Consider the following 19,297-nt stretch of genomic DNA (forward strand, 5'->3'; position numbering starts at 1 on the left):
AGCCCGACCCGAGCCCGATCTGTAAAAAAAAAAAAAACGGCCCGAGCCCGGCCCGAATGGGCTTAGCCTGTCGGGCCCCGACGGGCTTGCAGGGCTCTACTTCCAAGCACTCATGAACGACGTACTGAGAGACATGGTTGATCAATTCATATACTGTATGTCTACATGGATACATATTGATATTTTCTTCGTCTCTCCAGGAACATGTCAGGTGAGTGCTTCAGAGGCTGCTAGAGAATGGGCTTTTTGTCAAGGCGGAGAAATTAATTTGTCATGCACAGTCTGTTCCCTTTTTGGTGTACGTTGTGTCGTCCGAGGGAGTTCGCATGGATCCCGCAAAGATTCTGGCTGTGGTAAATTGGCCAACTCCAGATTACCGCAAGGCCTTGCAGAGGTGTCTGGGCTTTGCCAATTTTTGCCGGCGTTTTATTCGCATTCGCTCCTTTGACAGCCTTGACCTCCACCAAAACAGCTTTCAGGTGGTCCAAACTCTAGAGATGCTGCGTTCTCCAAACTCAAGAGCCGCTTCGTTTCAGCTCCCATTCTTGTTGTCCCTGACCCTTCTCGTCAGTTTGTGGTGGAGGTCGACACATCAGAGGTTGTGGTTGGCGCGGTTCTTTCCCAGCGTTCTTTTGCGGATGACAAGATGGATCCTTGCGCATATTTTTCTCATCAATTGTATCCTGCTGAACGCAATTATTACATTGGTAAAAGAGAGTTGCTGGCAGTCAAGCTCGCCTTGGAGGAATGGCGTCATTGGTTGGAGGGTTCAGGGCCGACCACAAGAATCTTGTATACATCAGATACGCCAAAAGGTTAAACTCCAGGCAGGCTCGTTGGGCTTTATTTTTCAGTCGTTTCTGGTGGCTATCTATGGCTCATGACATGCGTCGTTTTGTATTGGCCTGCTCTGTCTACGCCAGTTGTAAGACTTCCAATCGACCCCTTGCGGGACTCCTTCAACTGCTGTCGGTTCCTTCGAGACCCTGGTCCCACATTGGTCTAGATTTTGTTATAGCCCTGTCTCCCTTGCAGGGTAACACAGTAAATTTGACAGTGGTGGGCCAGTTCTCGAAGGAAGCCCATTTTATTCCTCTGCCCAAATTACCCTCTGCCAGAGAGACAGCGGTTGCAGTCATTGACCACGTTTTTTGCATTCATGGCCTCCCAGGGGATGTGGTTTCTGACAGTTGTCTCCAAATACTGGAAATAATTTTGTCATTTAATGGGGGCGAATGTTAGTCTTTCTTCTGGTTTCCATCCTCAGAGTAAAAGCCAGACGGAGAGGGCCAACCAAGATTTGGAGCGTATGTTACAATGTTTGGTTACAGAACCCGTCCTTGAGTACACACATAGCTCGTTACCAGTGTCATCCACGGGCCTGTCTCCATTTGAGTGTAGCGTAGGGTACCAGTCACCAATTTTTCCAAGTATGGAATCCGAAGTCGCGGTTCCCTCTGCCCACGCCTTTGTCAAGAGGCAACTGGCCAGACAGACCCTGTGAGATAATCCTGACAGAATTGTGAGATAATGCTGCAATTACGAAAAGGTTAAATATTGAGAAACATAAAGACACAATTACAAGAAAAAAAAATCAATAGTAGGAAATAAAGTCAGTGAGAAGTAGTAGATATGTTACAGCTGGGAGAAATAAAGTAACAATTTTGAAATATGAAGTTATAATTAAAAGGAATATTCATAATTAGTTATAATTACAAGAAATATTCACCATTATAAAAAAATGTTTTCACAATTCTTAGAAATAAAGTTGCAGTTACAAAAAACATTTTATCAGTTGTGAAAATGCTGCAACAACAAAAAAAGTTGAAATATAAGAAAGGTCTCTCTCCAGTTAACAAAATGTTAGCAAAACAACTGAAATTACTTTACTGAAATTATATAGATTTAACAGCCTAGATCTCAAAGCTGCATGGCGAATTCTATTAGTGTTGGCTGACAGAGACTGTCCGCTGTTGGTGTTCATGTGTAAATCATCTTAGAAGTTTAAAGTCTGTACAAACAGAGATTCTTCATTCACCAACAAAAGCATGCTTGTAAGATCCACTGTCAAACTTAACCGTAGATGAAAGTGCTTGCATGTGTGTACGAGCGTGATGAACACATACCTTTGCACCCATATACCCTGTCAAAATCATGACACGTGGCTGCCATGGCAACTGGGTTAGCAATAGAGAAGGTCACGAGTGAGACAAGAATTAGATATTCATCTACCCATTAGAGCCATCAGTCATGTGAGCCGGTGTCTTCTGCTTCAGTTATCTGATGGATAGTTAATGCAGTTTGCATGAGTAAAATTACAATAATATTACAAACAGACCTTTTTTATTTAGACTCAATTAATACAGTTCAATTAATGCATTTTAAAGGAAAAGTTCATTTTAAAAAAATTCTGTACTTACTTTAGTCATTTATACTCACCCTTTTACTCACTAAATGTTTTTGTTACATACCATGAAAGTTGAAAGTTGACACCCTTCACTACAGACTTGCTTTCCGCTCACTGATCTCTATATAGATTGTAGACTACATTATATTGTCTATAATATAGATAAATAATTATTTCATGTCTCAAATCTTTTTGTGAATCAAATTGAGTATCTTCTAAAATACTGAGTTTCCCACACACTTGTAAACACAACTTTTTTTGAACATTTATGTACTCAGAACTTGCAATTTATGGAATTACTTTTGTGCCAATAATAATGAATGAAACTTTTTAAGAAACTAATGAAAATATAAATTGAAACTGAATAAAATATCTTTGAAACTGAAAAAGAATAAATCGCAGGCAAATTTTTGGACTTCGTTTTTAATACACTGCATGTTTTGTTAACTATTTCTCATATTTATTTCGCTGATCTGAACTTACAAATGCGCTTCCAGAGTTTTCATTTACACTTCTGAAGTTTTCGTTTACGCCGCCTTCACACTGGCAGTTGAAATCAGCTCCGATACGGCTTCGAAACGACCGGAAGTCATTCATTTCCTATGGAGATTCGCAGACCGCATGCGAATGGGTCCGAAGCGGGTCCGAACGAGTGCGGTGCGAAAAAAATCATGTCCGTTGGTCAACCGGATGCGTTCAAAAAATCTAGCCGACCTGACATATGTCAATTAACGTCCTGGGGAACTTTCCTCCACGCAGCAGCCTGTCTCTATAACCCCCTCAACAGAGAGATCATACAGATTTTGTACATTCTGACACTGACAAAATTAACCGTTAATCTCTCCGCCATTTTTGTTCTATTCGCTTCGGAAGCTTCCGACGCTTTTCAACGGTGTAGTACGACGTCCGCTGGGGGCGTATTGCGTATTACGGAGCTGATTTCAACTGCCAGTGTGAAGGCGGCGTTACACTTCTGAAGTTTTCGTTCTATTTTTTACAGTCGGGTTCTGACACATTTCTCTCGTGGGGCGGGGCTAGTAGCAGTGTGTTCTCATTGGCTACTGAGTTTTTGATTGACAGCTTCTTCACCTGGAAGTGAAGACGTCAGTGGTGTGTTTATGTGTGGATGTGAGCGTCTGTAATCGCAGCTTTCTATTTCATTTTAGTGATATTAAGTTATGTTTGTTTTTTAATTTTATCTGTATTTACCTGCTGCTACTACTTTGTCGACAGAAGCTTTTAGGAGCACAAGAGATCTATTCAGTCTATTCATGTCTAATTGTACATTAAAGTACTGTATATAGGCTAATACTTAAAATATTGTATAGTGTCCAATGTTTTCGGAGAATATTTGTTTATTCCTTATGATTATTTTGCATGTTAGGCTCTGATTAGGTTGAGCTGTTACAATTTAAAGAGAATATTAGCAAACGTGTGTGATATATTCAGCCATCAAGAAAGTTTCACTTCAACCAGGTAATCAAGGTTGGCAACCATTATGCAATTACTTTTGTGCCAATAATAATGAACGTAACTTTTCAAGAAACTAATGAAAATATAAATTGAAACTGAATAAAATATCTTTGAAACTGAAAAAGTATAAATCGCTGGCAAATTGCGACAAGACGTCATACTTAATAAAACAGGCTGTAGATCCTAATATTGTGTAATATCTCATTTGTATTCCCTACCACTAGATGGCAGACATGTAATACTTCGATTCAAGACCAAAATGACATCAAAGTGTTGGAGGAAACAGCAGAGCAAGTGAGCGATCGTGTCATTAGCCGCGTTTCCATTACCCTTCAAATTGCGCAAATTGAAATTGCGAATTGAAAATACGCTTAATGGAAACACGTCAATTTCGCAAAAACTCCCATTTATCGCAAAAAAGTTTTTACGCTCTCATGAGGTGGTTTTTCAGACAATTCGAAAAAGGAATATTTCGCAAAACTGCAATGGAAACAGTTTTTGCGCATTTACAGTCACCTGACTTAGAAGACGCAGTGTGTTTGAAGTCCATGTATAGCTACGCAAATAATAATAATTGTATATTATTTTATTATAACATTTAATAGGCTATATTTAGAAGACGCTTTTATGCAAAAAAGGAACAAAGCTGAGCGTGGAGCGCGCACTGCATGACACGGAGGCGCGGCCGCGAACACTTGCATTTTCCTATCAACAGTGGAAACAACTTAAAATACTAAATAATAATAATACAGAAATAATCTAATACAGAAAATAATAATACATTATTCTCAACCACTTTTATTTGTGTAAACTCACAATAACAAGTAAACGCTGTGCTTTTGTAAAATAAAAGAAACAATCAGACGCACTTTCATGATCTCCGTAAACTGGAGCGCGAGAACTGAAACAAAATATAGCCTGTGTAGGCTAAAGCTTGAAATGTCCACTTTAAAACGAACAAATTCGAATCGAAAGCTAATACCCTCTGATTATGTAGGCTAATCCGTATGAAAGTTGCATTTCTCTCTAAAAGCGCATCTGCTTAACAGCGGAGATGGAGATGTGAATTTAGCCGACACTTAGAAAACAATAGTTTATTAATTATATTAATGGCTCTTCTCATTCAGCACTGCGGGAAAGACATCAATTCCAGTTTCTAATTTGGCCTTAGAAAACCAGTAAAATCGACATGTTTTCCATATTAATTTGTGAATATTTTAAATGTTTAATAAAGGGGCAAAAAGTCATAAACAAAGCACAGCAGTTGTGTGTAGCCAGTTCAAATTAAAATTTTGGTGTTCAACTTTGCGTTTTAAAAAGACAACAACCGTTCATTTTTCGTTTTTCAATTAGGGGTTAAAAAAGGAAAAACAAATAGACACAAAAGTAGCCTATGGATCGTTTGGACAGAATACGAGACAGAATTCTTTATTAAATTCATAAAAGAAACAATAATTAGCCTATAGGAATACTGGATTCTAAATCTCAAAGAAATGCCACAATCGGAGCAGAAATGAGGGCGAAACAGCCAGAAACTCCTTATATGTGTCGTTCGGGGGTCTTTCCCTGCCATTAATGCTTGGATAACACGCCACGTCTCCTTCCATTAATAATAATAATAATAATGTCTAATGCGGTGGCTGTGATATTATAACCAACGTCCGTTGCCGTGATTTTTGGAATGACTTATCGCGAGAGAAAAAAAGACGTTTTAGTCGCATAACATCGGTTAATGGAAACGCCGTCATTTCGCAATAGTTTTTTATCGATATTTAGATAATAGCGCAAAACATTTGCGCAAATCTGTAATGGAAACGCGGCTATTGATGCGGAAGCAGTTCACTTCAGAGCGTCTGAGTAAATTATGAGATTTGTGAGAGAAAATCGTCAAATGGCTAATGAAAACTTGTACCGTGAGGATGTGTTGCAAATGTTATTCGCCGATTCTGACTCTGAAGGGGAATATTTGCCTTTTGGAAATGACGATCGGCCGTCTAATGATCGCGCTTCTCCTGGTACATCTTTGCCGCGCAATGGTGCCGCCCGCGCCTCTCCCGGTACAACTTTGCCGCGCAATGGTGCCGCCGCGCAAGGCGCGAGTGTTCACGAAGCACAAACAGATCATTTTGACCATTTGCCCAACCGCCAACGGGGATGGGGATGGGGGTGGCAGGGGTGGACGTGGTCTTAGTGTACATAGGAGAGCTGTTGCTATAGGTAAAGGCAGCAGGGGTAGAAGAAATAGGACTGGAAGTAAAAAAAAAAAAAACCCACGCCATATATATTTTTTCCTGAATATTACTGATGAACTGATCAAAAAGTAGGCTACTGTTCACATGCGTTTTACTACTATATAGTATAGTAATAATTTAGTACTTTCTCCTGTTATTAAAAATAAAACATGCAAATAAGTTCAAACATCAGTTCAATATCTACTATTTCCTGAATATTATGAAATTCAAGAGGGCCGCCCCCTGATGACGTCATAATATACAAACAGATGAGTATATTTACACCCCACATAAACTTTCAGTCATCCCCAACATTTTTCTAATTTACAGTAGATCTCTATCTTTAAGCCCTTTCAAGTTTTCGTTCGCTGTTCTGATACATTTCTCTCGTGGGGGCGGGGCTAGTAGCAGTGTGTTCTCATTGGCTACTGAGTTTTTTATTGACAGCTTCTTGACCTGGCTGGAAGTGAAGACGACAGTGGTGTGTTTATGTGTGGATTTGAGCGTCTGTAAGCGCTAATGATAATGATATCATGTGATGTTTCATGGTGACTTTAGGAATTAGTTCACCCCACAATAATTTCTATTAGAATAAGACTTTTGTTCGTCTTTGAAAGACAAATGCAGATATTTCCAGAGATTTTTGTACTCCACTGAAAGTCCATTCCAGACATTATAAAAGAAATCCAAATCCACAAAAGATGATCCAAATATCTTTTGTGTTTTTAAGACGAACGAAAGTCGTTTGGAATAACATGATGAGGTTGAGGAAATGACAGAAATTTCACCTTTTAGATGAACTTTCCCTTTAAGAGAAAACTATGGTTTCTATCACTCCTGGCTTACAGAAGGAAACTTAGCTCCTGAGATTCCCTCATTAAGTTATTACTTGGGTCGAGCTGTATTCCTTTCCCAAAGTATCTAAAGCTAGAAGAAACAAAGCAGCACAATAACAATCACAGTGGTCTGAAAATCTAAAAGCGTTCCTGAGACATTGTATTATGGATTCATAATCATCATCATTAAACCGACGGAAAACAATCCTGTTAGGTGACCACTGGTGTCATGCTGAATTTGAGTGAATGTGATTAAGCTTTGAACTAAGACATGGAAAACACACATCATTAGCACTAGAAGGCACGTAATTGCTGAGGTTTGCTGACGGTATTTCAGCGCGTTCATCAAAAGCTTGTGATCTTCCGCATCCAGCTCTCCCTTCCATGTCACTGAGCTGGTGAGATCTGGAGGCAAATTAGCAGATGTTATTGATTTCTCTCAGACCAATTAACCCAGACTCCACAGAACTGACACAGATCCTCACGGATGGAGAGGGTTCATTCACTCTGGGGCTCACACCGCGATCTCTCTTTGGTTATTCACACACTATCTCCAACATAGTATTGATTTTACACTAATCAAAAACTTCTAGAGCTTTCAGGAGAACGACACCAGACCAATGAATTCTTCATAAAGAGAGATTGATTTTATGACACAGCAATCTTATTTTTCCTCCTGCTTTGAAAGCATTAGCGGTATTAGCAGTATCCTCCCAACGAACCCAAGTAATTATAAATCCTGGGACTGAAGCTCAAGCATGAGAGTCTGTGAGAACCTTTCTTGCTTCACTCACCCAGCCCATGAGCTACCGGTTAGTATGACGTTTTAAAAAGAAATGAATACTTTTATTCAGCAAGGATGCATTAAATTGATCAAAAGTAAAAGATCTTTTCAGCTTTCTATTCATCAAAGAATTCAATCTCAAAATCACAAATTAATCACAATTTTTACTAAAATATTAAGCAGCACAAATGTTTTGAACATTGATAATAATAAGAATAGTTTCTTGAGCAGCAAATCATCATATTATAATGATTTCTATCATGTGACACTGAAGACTGGAATAGTGTTGCTGAAAATAGAGCTTTGATCACAGGAATAAATTACATTTTAAAATATATTCAAATAGAAAACAGTTACTGTACATTGTAATAATATTTCACAATACCACTGTTTTTATTGTATTTGATCAAATAAATGCAGTCTTGGTGAGCAGATAAGACTTCTCCCAAAAGCATCTTAAACCCAAAATTTTAAACTGTAGAGTAAAATATAAAAGCATCATAATTCTTCTATTAACCACCTGAAGACAGTTTAACCCTTCATATCTCAGTCTGCTCTACTACAGGGTGAAATTGTTTAAATGTCTTTGTTAGCTCAAGCTGACCTAATTACAGATGGAAGCAACCGCTTTCGAACATTTTCTCAGATGTATATTTTATATTCATACTGACTAATTTCATGTTCTGCTTCTAATTTGTTTTCAGATGTTTCAGTGGGCTCCCCTCAGGCAAGATAAAGCTTAATAACAGTAAAGATAAATATTAGGACCTAAAGAGTGGCTAATTTGTCATGATGTTTATTTTGCTTGTACGTGATATTAAAATTGACATATTAACAATGCTATTTTTGTTATATAGGCCTATTTATAGTATAACAATATTTCACTGTTGTTTACAAAAAATAACTAGCATGCAGGAGCCATGTATAGAAAGCCGGCTCATGATCCACCATTAACAACAACAAAATGAGATTACTCACTGTTTGCTGTGTTCAGTCTCATTGTTCTGACAAACTTTTGGCCTAAAGGTAGGATGGGGGTGATTAGGGTGATTTGATTTTATCCATTGGGAATTGACTGGATTGTGAAACATAGGCGTTCCATTCCATACCAGCACGGACCAGATCTCCTGAACCACCGCCAGCATCCATTGGCCGAAACTTAAGTGGCCTTGGAAACATCGACCTAGTGGATTTTTTGAGACAAAACAAATTGTATTTGTGTCTATGATGATTGAGTTGCATGATATTGTAAAGAATTGTCTAAAACAATGTAGCAAAAATCATTGTATATTATAATCATTTTATCATAATATACATTGCACATCACCTAATTTCTCAAAGAGTCTGAAAACAGTTTGTTCAAAGATTCAGTCTCTCTGAACCCCTCTTTTCAGACAGCCTGCTCTGCTCTGATTGGATGGCACAGTCCTTTGTGATTGGACTACTCTGCTCTGATTGGATGGCACAGTCCGTTGTGAATGGGCTACTCTGCTCTTATTGGATAGCACAGTCTGTTGTGATTGGTCTACTCTTCTCTTATTGGATAGCACATGCAGTCGATTGTTATTGGGCTACTCTGCTCTGATTGGATGGCACAGTCTGTTGTGATTGGTCTACTCTGCTCTGATTGGATGGCACAGTCTGTTGTGATTGGTCTACTCTGCTCGTATTGGACAGCACAGTCTGTTGTGATTGGTCTACCGCTTGAAGTGTGAGTCAGAAAGAAACACCTAAATCTCAATTTCATCTGCGGAAGCATCCTCAGAACTTGATACACAGTGATATGAACAGTAACAATGGCGTCGGTTTTACTGTATCAGTTCAAGCTAGAGTCTTCATCCTTTGGAACTGGAAGTGTATGCAAAGTAGATTTGCTTTCACAGCACAGAAAACAGCATCTTCTTGACATGTTGACAGCATGAACCAAACTCTTTCAGGCCTCAGCTACTACTGCAGTATTTGAGGGTCAAAGTAGACGTTGTTTGCAGGCAGCCAATGAAGACCACAGGCTGGCATTATGCAAATGTGTGACAAACCTACATAGGTTTGTAAATTGTAACAGGAAGTAAGACTGGAATTGCTGACAACTCCTTTCAGCAGCTCAGGATCAGTTCTTTCTTTTAGGAGACAATAACTTCATTTGATGGCACTTTTATCTTTGAAACTTTGCAGATTTTTTACATTCACAAACAGCTATATTACACACTACATGAAAAGTAATATTTGAAAAAAAGCATAATAGGGGCACTCTAAATTTGGTCAGTCCAACTGAGTAGTACAGCCAGGCATCAACTACAGAGGGTTAAAGGGATAGTTAACCTAAAAATTAAAATTCTGTCATTATTTACTCACTCTCATTTATTTTGTGTTTCCTATTCATTTTTACAAACTGAAGGACACGTTATAATAATGGTCTGTGGTAAATGACATGTCATATACATTACTGGTCAAATGAATGTTTTTAATGTTTTTGGAAGAAGTCTCCAGAGTAATGATGATGAAAATTCAGCTTTACCATCACAGGAGTAAATTACATTTTAAAATATATTCAAATAGAAAACAGCTACTTTATAACAATATTTAAATTTTTCATATATATATACTATATATACACTCACCTAAAGGATTGTTAGGAACACCATACTAATACTGTGTTTGACCCCCTTTCGCCTTCAGAACTGCCTTAATTCTACGTGGCATTGATTCAACAAGGTGCTGAAAGCATTCTTTAGAAATGTTGGCCCATATTGATAGGATAGCATCTTGCAGTTGATGGAGATTTGTGGGATGCACATCCAGGGCACGAAGCTCCCGTTCCACCACATCCCAAAGATGCTCTATTGGGTTGAGATCTGGTGACTGTGGGGGCCATTTTAGTACAGTGAACTCATTGTCATGTTCAAGAAACCAATTTGAAATGATTCGAGCTTTGTGACATGGTGCATTATCCTGCTGGAAGTAGCCATCAGAGGATGGGTACATGGTGGTCATAAAGGGATGGACATGGTCAGAAACAATGCTCAGGTAGGCCGTGGCATTTAAACGATGCCCAATTGGCACTAAGGGGCCTAAAGTGTGCCAAGAAAACATCCCCCACACCATTACACCACCACCACCAGCCTGCACAGTGGTAACAAGGCATGATGGATCCATGTTCTCATTCTGTTTACGCCAAATTCTGACTCTACCATCTGAATGTCTCAACAGAAATCGAGACTCATCAGACCAGGCAACATTTTTCCAGTCTTCAACTGTCCAATTTTGGTGAGCTCGTGCAAATTGTAGCCTCTTTTTCCTATTTGTAGTGGAGATGAGTGGTACCCGGTGGGGTCTTCTGCTGTTGTAACCCATCCGCCTCAAGGTTGTGCGTGTTGTGGCTTCACAAATGCTTTGCTGCATACCTCGGTTGTAACGAGTGGTTATTTCAGTCAAAGTTGCTCTTCTATCAGCTTGAATCAGTCGGTCCATTCTCCTCTGACCTCTAGCATCAACAAGGCATTTTCGCCCACAGGACTGCCGCATACTGGATGTTTTTCCCTTTTCACACCATTCTTTGTAAACCCTAGAAATGGTTGTGCGTGAAAATCCCAGTAACTGAGCAGATTGTGAAATACTCAGACCGGCCCGTCTGGCAACAACAACCATGCCACACTCAAAATTGCTTAAATCACCTTTCTTTCCCATTCTGACATTCAGTTTGGAGTTCAGGAGATGACCAGGACCACACCCCTAAATGCATTGAAGCAACTGCCATGTGATTGGTTGATTAGATAATTGCATTAATGAGAAATTGAACAGGTGTTCCTAATAATCCTTTAGGTGAGTGTGTGTATATATATATATATATATATATATATATATATATATATATATATATATATTAAAAAAAATCTAAATTATTGAAAGCATTTGTATCTAAGTATACATCATGTTGAAAATAATCTGGAATATTCCCTGAAGGGCAATTGCCCCCAGATCACTGTAGAGTTTGATTACGGTTTATGTTGCCGAATTAATATCTGGGCTGTCATTTGTCTTCATGAAGGATGTCCACTGTCTGTTGAAGTATTCATTAAGGTTCTTATCTTTCAACTGAGATCCACTGAACTGCCACCTGTCTATAGTTTTATTGATTCTTGTGTTTTTAAGAGTGAAGGTAACCGGTTCATGATCAGAGATGAGAACTGGGTGAAATGTAATACATGAAATATCTGACATACAGTTTATTGATAGAATAAAATCAATACAGAAGTGTGATTGATGGATAGTAGAAAATTAATTATCCAGCAGCGGTTCTCTAATTCTTTACCCGTGAAAGTCTGTCATGTATTATGATCTCATCTCTAAAAATAGCTATATAAAAAAAAAAACCTTGCCGCATCAACATATTGCTAATGGAAGTATTATTAATATTCTGCTTGTCTGTCAGGCAATGTATTTCGAAGACCTGTTTGAAGTGCACAGAAATTACACATCAGATTTAAATTATTTTTGCCTATATCATTTAAGCACTTTTTTCCATTTTAAAGATTGTTTATTTAAATTCTTTAAATTTCTAGCATGGAAAAACTTTTGATTATTATTTATTACTATTTATGTTTAGTCAGGTTTTTATTTGATTTTAAAGTCACCATGAAATCAAAATAGACAATTATTTTTTTAATGGAATTTTTAAACGGTACTTTTTTTGCCATACTCTTTTATGACTACTGTGAATTCTGACATTCTTTTTTTTGTCACATACTGTTTTTCGCCTACTATATAGTAGGGAAGTATGCAATTTCGGATGCAGCCCTCTTCTCTTCTCTGATGACGTGTTTATTAAAGCAAGGGGCGGGACACTTCCCAAGTCCTACATTTTTTCTGTTTCATGCCAACTTTAATATCAGCTCCCCTGCACATACTGTAATCTCACCTCTGCTAGCTCGAGCAAAAACATTACATCTGAAGTCCAAAAATTGTCCTCTAGAAAACTGGTCTAAGAAAAGAGTGCTATAGCAGTTAAAGCAGCTCAGTCTCATCCGCTATAAACCAGGTGAGGCTGAGCGAAGGCAAACGCGTTCTCAATAATCTATGACTCTGTCTCTGCCCTCAGGGTTAATCCATCACTCACAGGGAGGTTAATGAAAGATGGCACATCATGGAAGTCCGTCATGTGGATGGCTGATCAGGGTGGCAAGGACACTGGCAGGCTGGGGTATTTTTGAAGGCAGGCCACATCCTGGCTGACTCATCGTTTTCCCAGCGAATCCTAAGACATGGAAACCCTTTACGCTGTGAGGCCATCTGCTTGGCCGTGTAGCCGAAAAGAGTGGGTGCAGACGCCCACCGGAGTGACCTTACGGAGCAACGCGGGCAGATGGATCTCAGGGGAGGCATACTGAGACCGGCGTACCATCAGATTGCTGTGGTCGTTCATATGACAGTTTGTGTGGGAAATTCATTTGCAGAGGCTTGTCATTGCCTGCTGTCATATTTGACCTTTGTGTCTTTCACTCATAAGGTCAAAACAAATCTTCAGTTTCAGATGTAATGCCATCAGCTATTGTCCCTTGATGGTCGGCATGAAAAGGAAGTTGCGTTAGTCTTTTCTTCCTCATTGTGTATAATCGAGTGTATTGGGTTTGACTTTATTTTGTCCATCAGGAACTGATTGGATGGTTTGCTTTTGCTGCGATCACTTGTGAGTGACAGATTATGTTTGTTTGTTTATAGTTTAATAAATATCCATTCCAGCTACCCCGGCTATATTCATGGCGAGAAAGAGATTTAAAAGGAATGATTAAAATAGGTTTTTAAACTTGATCTTAGATTACAATTCTAAAACTAGATCTGGTCTGAAAAACTGAAAAATAAAGAATTCTGACAGGTTGATTATAAATTATTTATTTGTGCACAAATAAACCATTTAGAATAAGAATCGTCCATTTTGATCTCATGGTGACTTTAAACAACTTGTTTTTAACCTCTTGATCTTCTCAGGGATCAGAAAATCTCTCTCTGTCTATATCTTTTATATGCCGCTTTTCTAACTAGCAGATTCTTATGGTCTTAAACAATTCCAAAATAGCATTTGGGTATTCAAAAGCAATTAAGGGTTTTAAAATGTGCTTTTTGAAACAAGCAAACAAACATAAATAAATAAATAAAACGCATATATATATATATATATATATACATAAAAACTGCCCTTATTTATGATTAACGAATGAAAGATATGCAAAGTTCATGCTGGGATTCATAAATAAGCATAGCCATAAACAGAAAAAAACATGAACAAGTAGCATATATTAGCATGCATTACGTGAAGTACACACACTTCCAAAGAAATATAGGCCTAATGATATTCAAAAACAAAAAAAGAGTGTGTCTCATAAAGAATATAGTAGCCTACATACACATTTCAGAGGCATTAGGCATATAGCCTTTTTTATTACTCGAGTAAAGTGATGGTATCAGAATCAGATGGAAGAACATGTCCAAAAGAAACATGGTACCGTGTTTTGTGAAACTATTTTTGTTCTGATTAACTTCTGGCCATTACCTGCAACAGAGTCGTTCGGATGATGCACGTAGGCTATGTGAAAATCTTCGTTATCGCTAACAAACGATAGGACGCTTTTGCATGTTGTTTTCGTTGAAGTAGCCTAGCTAAATGTCCACTTCATCCGGCGATTTTTTGTTAGGCTTATCTGTTTTCTAAAGTGCCACGTTTATGGAACGAGAAACCAAACCATTCCAAGCAATTCAGTGCGTGAGTGAGCTGTCAGAATGATTCTAAATCGCGAACCGATTCAGAATATTTGAGCCCACATCCCTCATGAAAAAGAACCGATTCAATAGAGTCATTCATCCGATGTTGTTAGAATCGGTCAGAATACTGTATTTACCCTTGTCATTTGTCGTTGTCAAATGATAGAACATTTGCAAGCTCTGTACGAATGATTCATGAATTGAGAACCGATTCAGACCGTTTTGTTAACCCACTCAAAACCGACTCTAAAGAATGGTTCGTCCGATGTTGGTCAGAAAAATGTGAACACAATGAAAATCTTCACTGGATAAAATGTTGATTGCAATTGATTAGGTAAATATTAATTTCACCCTGTGCTCATTTTGTTCTTGTGTTGTGAAGTAGCCGAGAATCAGCTATTACGATTGTGAGGTCTTTCTGAATGATTCATTATCTCGATCCGTTTCCCATTTAACCAGCTGCGTCCCAATTCAGAGGCTTCATCCTTCGAAGGCCTGATGCTTCAGAGCGTCCTTCGTTTCCCGTGCAACGAAGGATACAACAGATGGATCCTTCACCTTGCCTACCCCAGAATTCATTGCCACCAGTGATGACTGGATTTTTTGAGGGAAATTCCCGAATTACACTTTTAAACGTAAGTATTGGGTTTCAGCTTACTAAAATATCTAAAAAAAAAACAAAAAACATTTAAAGCGGTTCAAATGTTGATGTATATCCATATAGATGTGATTAGTTTATCCCCTTTAGAAAAGGACCAAAGTGAACATATTTAGACAGTGTGTGAACCCTTTCAGACAGTTTAATGTAACTTTTAAAAAAGTCCAGTACAATTGTTACTGCCACTCAACGGCCGCTGTCGCAGATTGATCGGACCGAATTAATGGAGTGATACATTCACAAATCGGCAACCGCTGCTGTTGGTTGTAAACTATCAACATAAAATACAGACATAATTGCTGAAATATTGTGAGGGTCCGGTCGGTACTTTTTTCACCAGACTTTTTTATTTTAACAAATTTTTTATAATTTTGGCTTTATAGGCAATCCCAGTCCCAATCCTTTTACACTTTGCTAACAGCCTTATAGGATCTTCATGAGGTGATTTAATTGATCACTTTTATTAACCCTTTAAGTAGTGTTTCCCTTTCTGCAGTGCCCTTCAAGGACGCAAAAACGGCATTTGAAATTCGTGTAATTCCCCCTGAAAAGGCTAAGATGGATCTGCTGGTGTCCACCCAAATCCTCCACAACAGATTGATCCATTATCCTCCTGGATCTAACGATCTTGTTTATCACATCACTCGTCTTTAAGTTTCATCTCCAGCTTTAAAGATGATCCTTTAAAGATTCCCCAGCTATGACCTTGGGCCTCATTCTTAAAGACATTATCTGAAATTCGACCAAATGTTGGAGCAGTTAATACATCATGTACATAAAAGAGCAATTGTAGTAGCAAACATAACACTGATGTTACTGGCACCTGAATCATTCATAAAGGGAGATTGAGCTGAAGTTTCCATGTACCACCACCAGTATTTAGGTTTACATATTTGCTTTACTGTTCCTCTTTTTTCAAGAGTCAGTGGAAATCATTGATTGAATAGCTTCTCACCAACAGTTCTTGTTTTATTAGCATACTTCGTTCAGGCCCTGACAGCATCCAGGCCCCTTGCTGTCTGTTTGTGTCTCTCTTGGCCAAGCAGCTTATGGTGTCTCCAGCTACAAGCGGTTGATTAATCATGGTGGTTTAGCATTTCAATATCTCCTGCTGAGAAAGCAGAAAAGTTGTGAGGAAAAGAGGAGACGACAGTGTTTCCATGCTGGATTGTTTTGCATGCTTCACTGCAGCTCTGCAGAGGCGTGCAAGATTTCAGACTGGTTTGGAAAAGTCCGATTTCCAGACCCTGTTCATCTTCGGTTCCCTTCTCTGAACCAGGTGAGCAACTTCAGACCACTCTCAAGACCTAACTAGCTTCTTTGCCCTTTCGTTGCATGTATCCATAAAATAGATTTCAGCGGTCTCTATCATTGTAAGTGAATTGTTCCTGAGAGGATCTTGATGAGCTTTAAATTCAATTAAATTAGGTATCATTCAAAAGATTAAAAAACTCAAAATTCATCCTGTGAAAACCGTTTTGAAATTAGACATTGCATTACCATGGAAATGGTAGGCTACTTTAAAACCTTTTAGCGGACTCCTCCTCCAAGTTGGCGGTGTCATGTTTCATATTACAACATTTATTTTAACTATCAAAATCAAAGTTTTCTAAACTTGACAAGACGCATATCGTTAGTCTGAGACTCAAGGTTCCATATGTGGCAGCTGTTTTGTGATAGAACTGATATTGTGACAGATATTTATTAATTTGTTACAGGGGAACGCATCAAAAAATAAATCAATGGAATGTGGGTGACAATGGGTGGCTATTTTTGGTATAGCGCCTAAACAAAATCTCATGGGAACTTACATTTTTGGAATATCAACCTCAAATTTGGAACACAACTTGGCTAGGCATATGGTTTTGATTTTCTAGCAATTTTAGAGTAACAATTACTTTGAAAATATACATTTTGTATAAGATAAAAAAACGTTTTTTTCACAGTGGATAAGTGGCTGCATTCAAATATGGCTAGTTCTCTACAATTTAGTAGGTTAAACATGATGCATGTCCAGATTTACAGTATTTATAAAACAGTAGTGAGATTCCAAAGTCAAGTGAGCATATGATGGACACTTTACTTTCCCATAAGGCCATGAGAGAGGATTGAATTTATCTGACTCACTTTGAAGGACATATCCCATAAGGAATCCCCTTCTTTTTATTCAACTCATATACATTAACACAGTGTGTCCAATTTCTCAAAATATCAAAACAACAGATGAATTTTTCCATAATGTAATTTTACACTCACACTGAATTTTCAGCTTAGGCTAAACACCCTTGCGGCAGCCATAAGATACTTCACTGAAAGATACACCACCAGGGAACCAAACAGGATTTTCCACATGGGAACCAAAAGAGATTATTTTAGCATCTAGCTTATTCAGCATTCTGAAAATCATTTTTTTAACCCTTAACTGCATAGAGGCGATCAATACGATATAGGTTTTCGTTTAAAGTAGGCATGAAATGGAAGTTGCTTGCGATAGTCTTTCCTTCCCCATTGTGATGGTCACAGGATCTTACTTTGATTAAAGATATATATATATATATATATATTTTAAAATAATGATATGCATGGATAAATCATTTATAAGGAGAATAGAAAGGAGATGATATAGCTGGAATCATTTGCATTGATGTTGGTGAATAAGTGTCAGTTTCACACAAAATTACACTGTCCTAGGATTTCGGCAAAGCAGTGACTTGAGGCTGTCAACAGCAAAGCTGAACAAGACAGCTAAATGACCCAAAAGGTTGGAGGGTAGCACACTAGATAAATCCCAGCCAAGTTTGCTCAGGATTGTGAGGAGCTGACTGCTAGTACAGCAGTTCAAGAACGGGCAGAGCTGACAGTGTATAAAAATAAAAATTGGCCAACTTTTTGGACTGAGCAATCAAAGAACAACAAAAGTGAAGCTCAGAAGAAAAAAGGGACCTTAGGGATGAAGTAAGCAGAGGCAAGTTGTGAAAAGAGAGTGGAGGACAAAGATAAAGAAATCACAAAGTCAGAGAAGGGGAAGTTATTGGATAAAAAGAATCAAAGTTGTGAGCAGGAATGATAGGCTGACAAACTATAAAAGAGCATGTAAGACCTTGAAAAATATATAGGGGTTTTTAAGGCGCGCAAGTCTGGAGGTCTACACCTGCATGATAAGGAGCTTGGAACTTTGAATGGAAAAGAGGTTTGGCATAAACACAGCTTTGATAAAATACTGCAAGTTTTGTCCCCACTCCTGTTATTGAGAGAACCTGTTCCTGTTTAAGTCGTTGCTTTGGTCTCCTGCTCCATCTTGTGGTTCAAATAGTGCACCTTCTAAATGCTGACTGTGAATTGAACCACATAGCCTAGAAAATGCCAAATAGTTGATTGTATTTAAAAATATATATTTTAGTATTAATATTTGAATATATACCCCAATTAGCCAAAACATTATGACCACCTGCCTAATATGCTGTTGGTCCTGCGTGTTTCTAAAACAGCACCGACCCGCCGAGGCATGGACAAATGGACAAAACCACTGAAGGTGTCCTGTAGTGTATCTGTCACCAAGACATAGTAGATCCTTCAAGTCCTGTGGGTTGTGAGGTGGAGGCTCAATTGAGAATCTGTGGGATTAAGTTTGATCCATGGCTCACGTGGAGCCATGGATCAAACTTAATCCCACAGATTCTCAATTGGATTGTGATCTGGGGAATTTGGAGGCTTGGTCAACACCCCGAACTCTACATCATGTTCCTCAAACCATTCCTCAACAATGTCTAGTGTGTCTGGGTGTATTGTCCTGCTGAAACATGGCCACTTCCATCAGGGAACACCAGTGTCATGAAAGGGGTGTACCTGGACTCAGGGTGTCCCAGCAAAGCATCACACTTCAGACACATTCAATTCTGAAGCTCATGTGTCCATTATAGATGCCGAACAGGAGTCAACATAGGTCAACACTCTGATTGGTCTGCAGCTTCGCAGCACCATATGCAGCAGAGTGTGAATCAATGTGACACATTCCTCCCATACCCATCATTAAAATTGTGTGTGACTTGTGCCTCAGTAGACCTTCTGTTGGCTCGGACCAGACGGAATAGCATTCATTGCCCTCATGCATCGATGAGCCTTGGACGACCAACACCCTGTTGCCGGTTTGTGGTT

The sequence above is a fragment of the Squalius cephalus genome, assembly GCF_949319135.1.
Source record: "Squalius cephalus genome assembly, chromosome: 12".
Taxonomy (NCBI): domain Eukaryota; kingdom Metazoa; phylum Chordata; class Actinopteri; order Cypriniformes; family Leuciscidae; genus Squalius; species Squalius cephalus.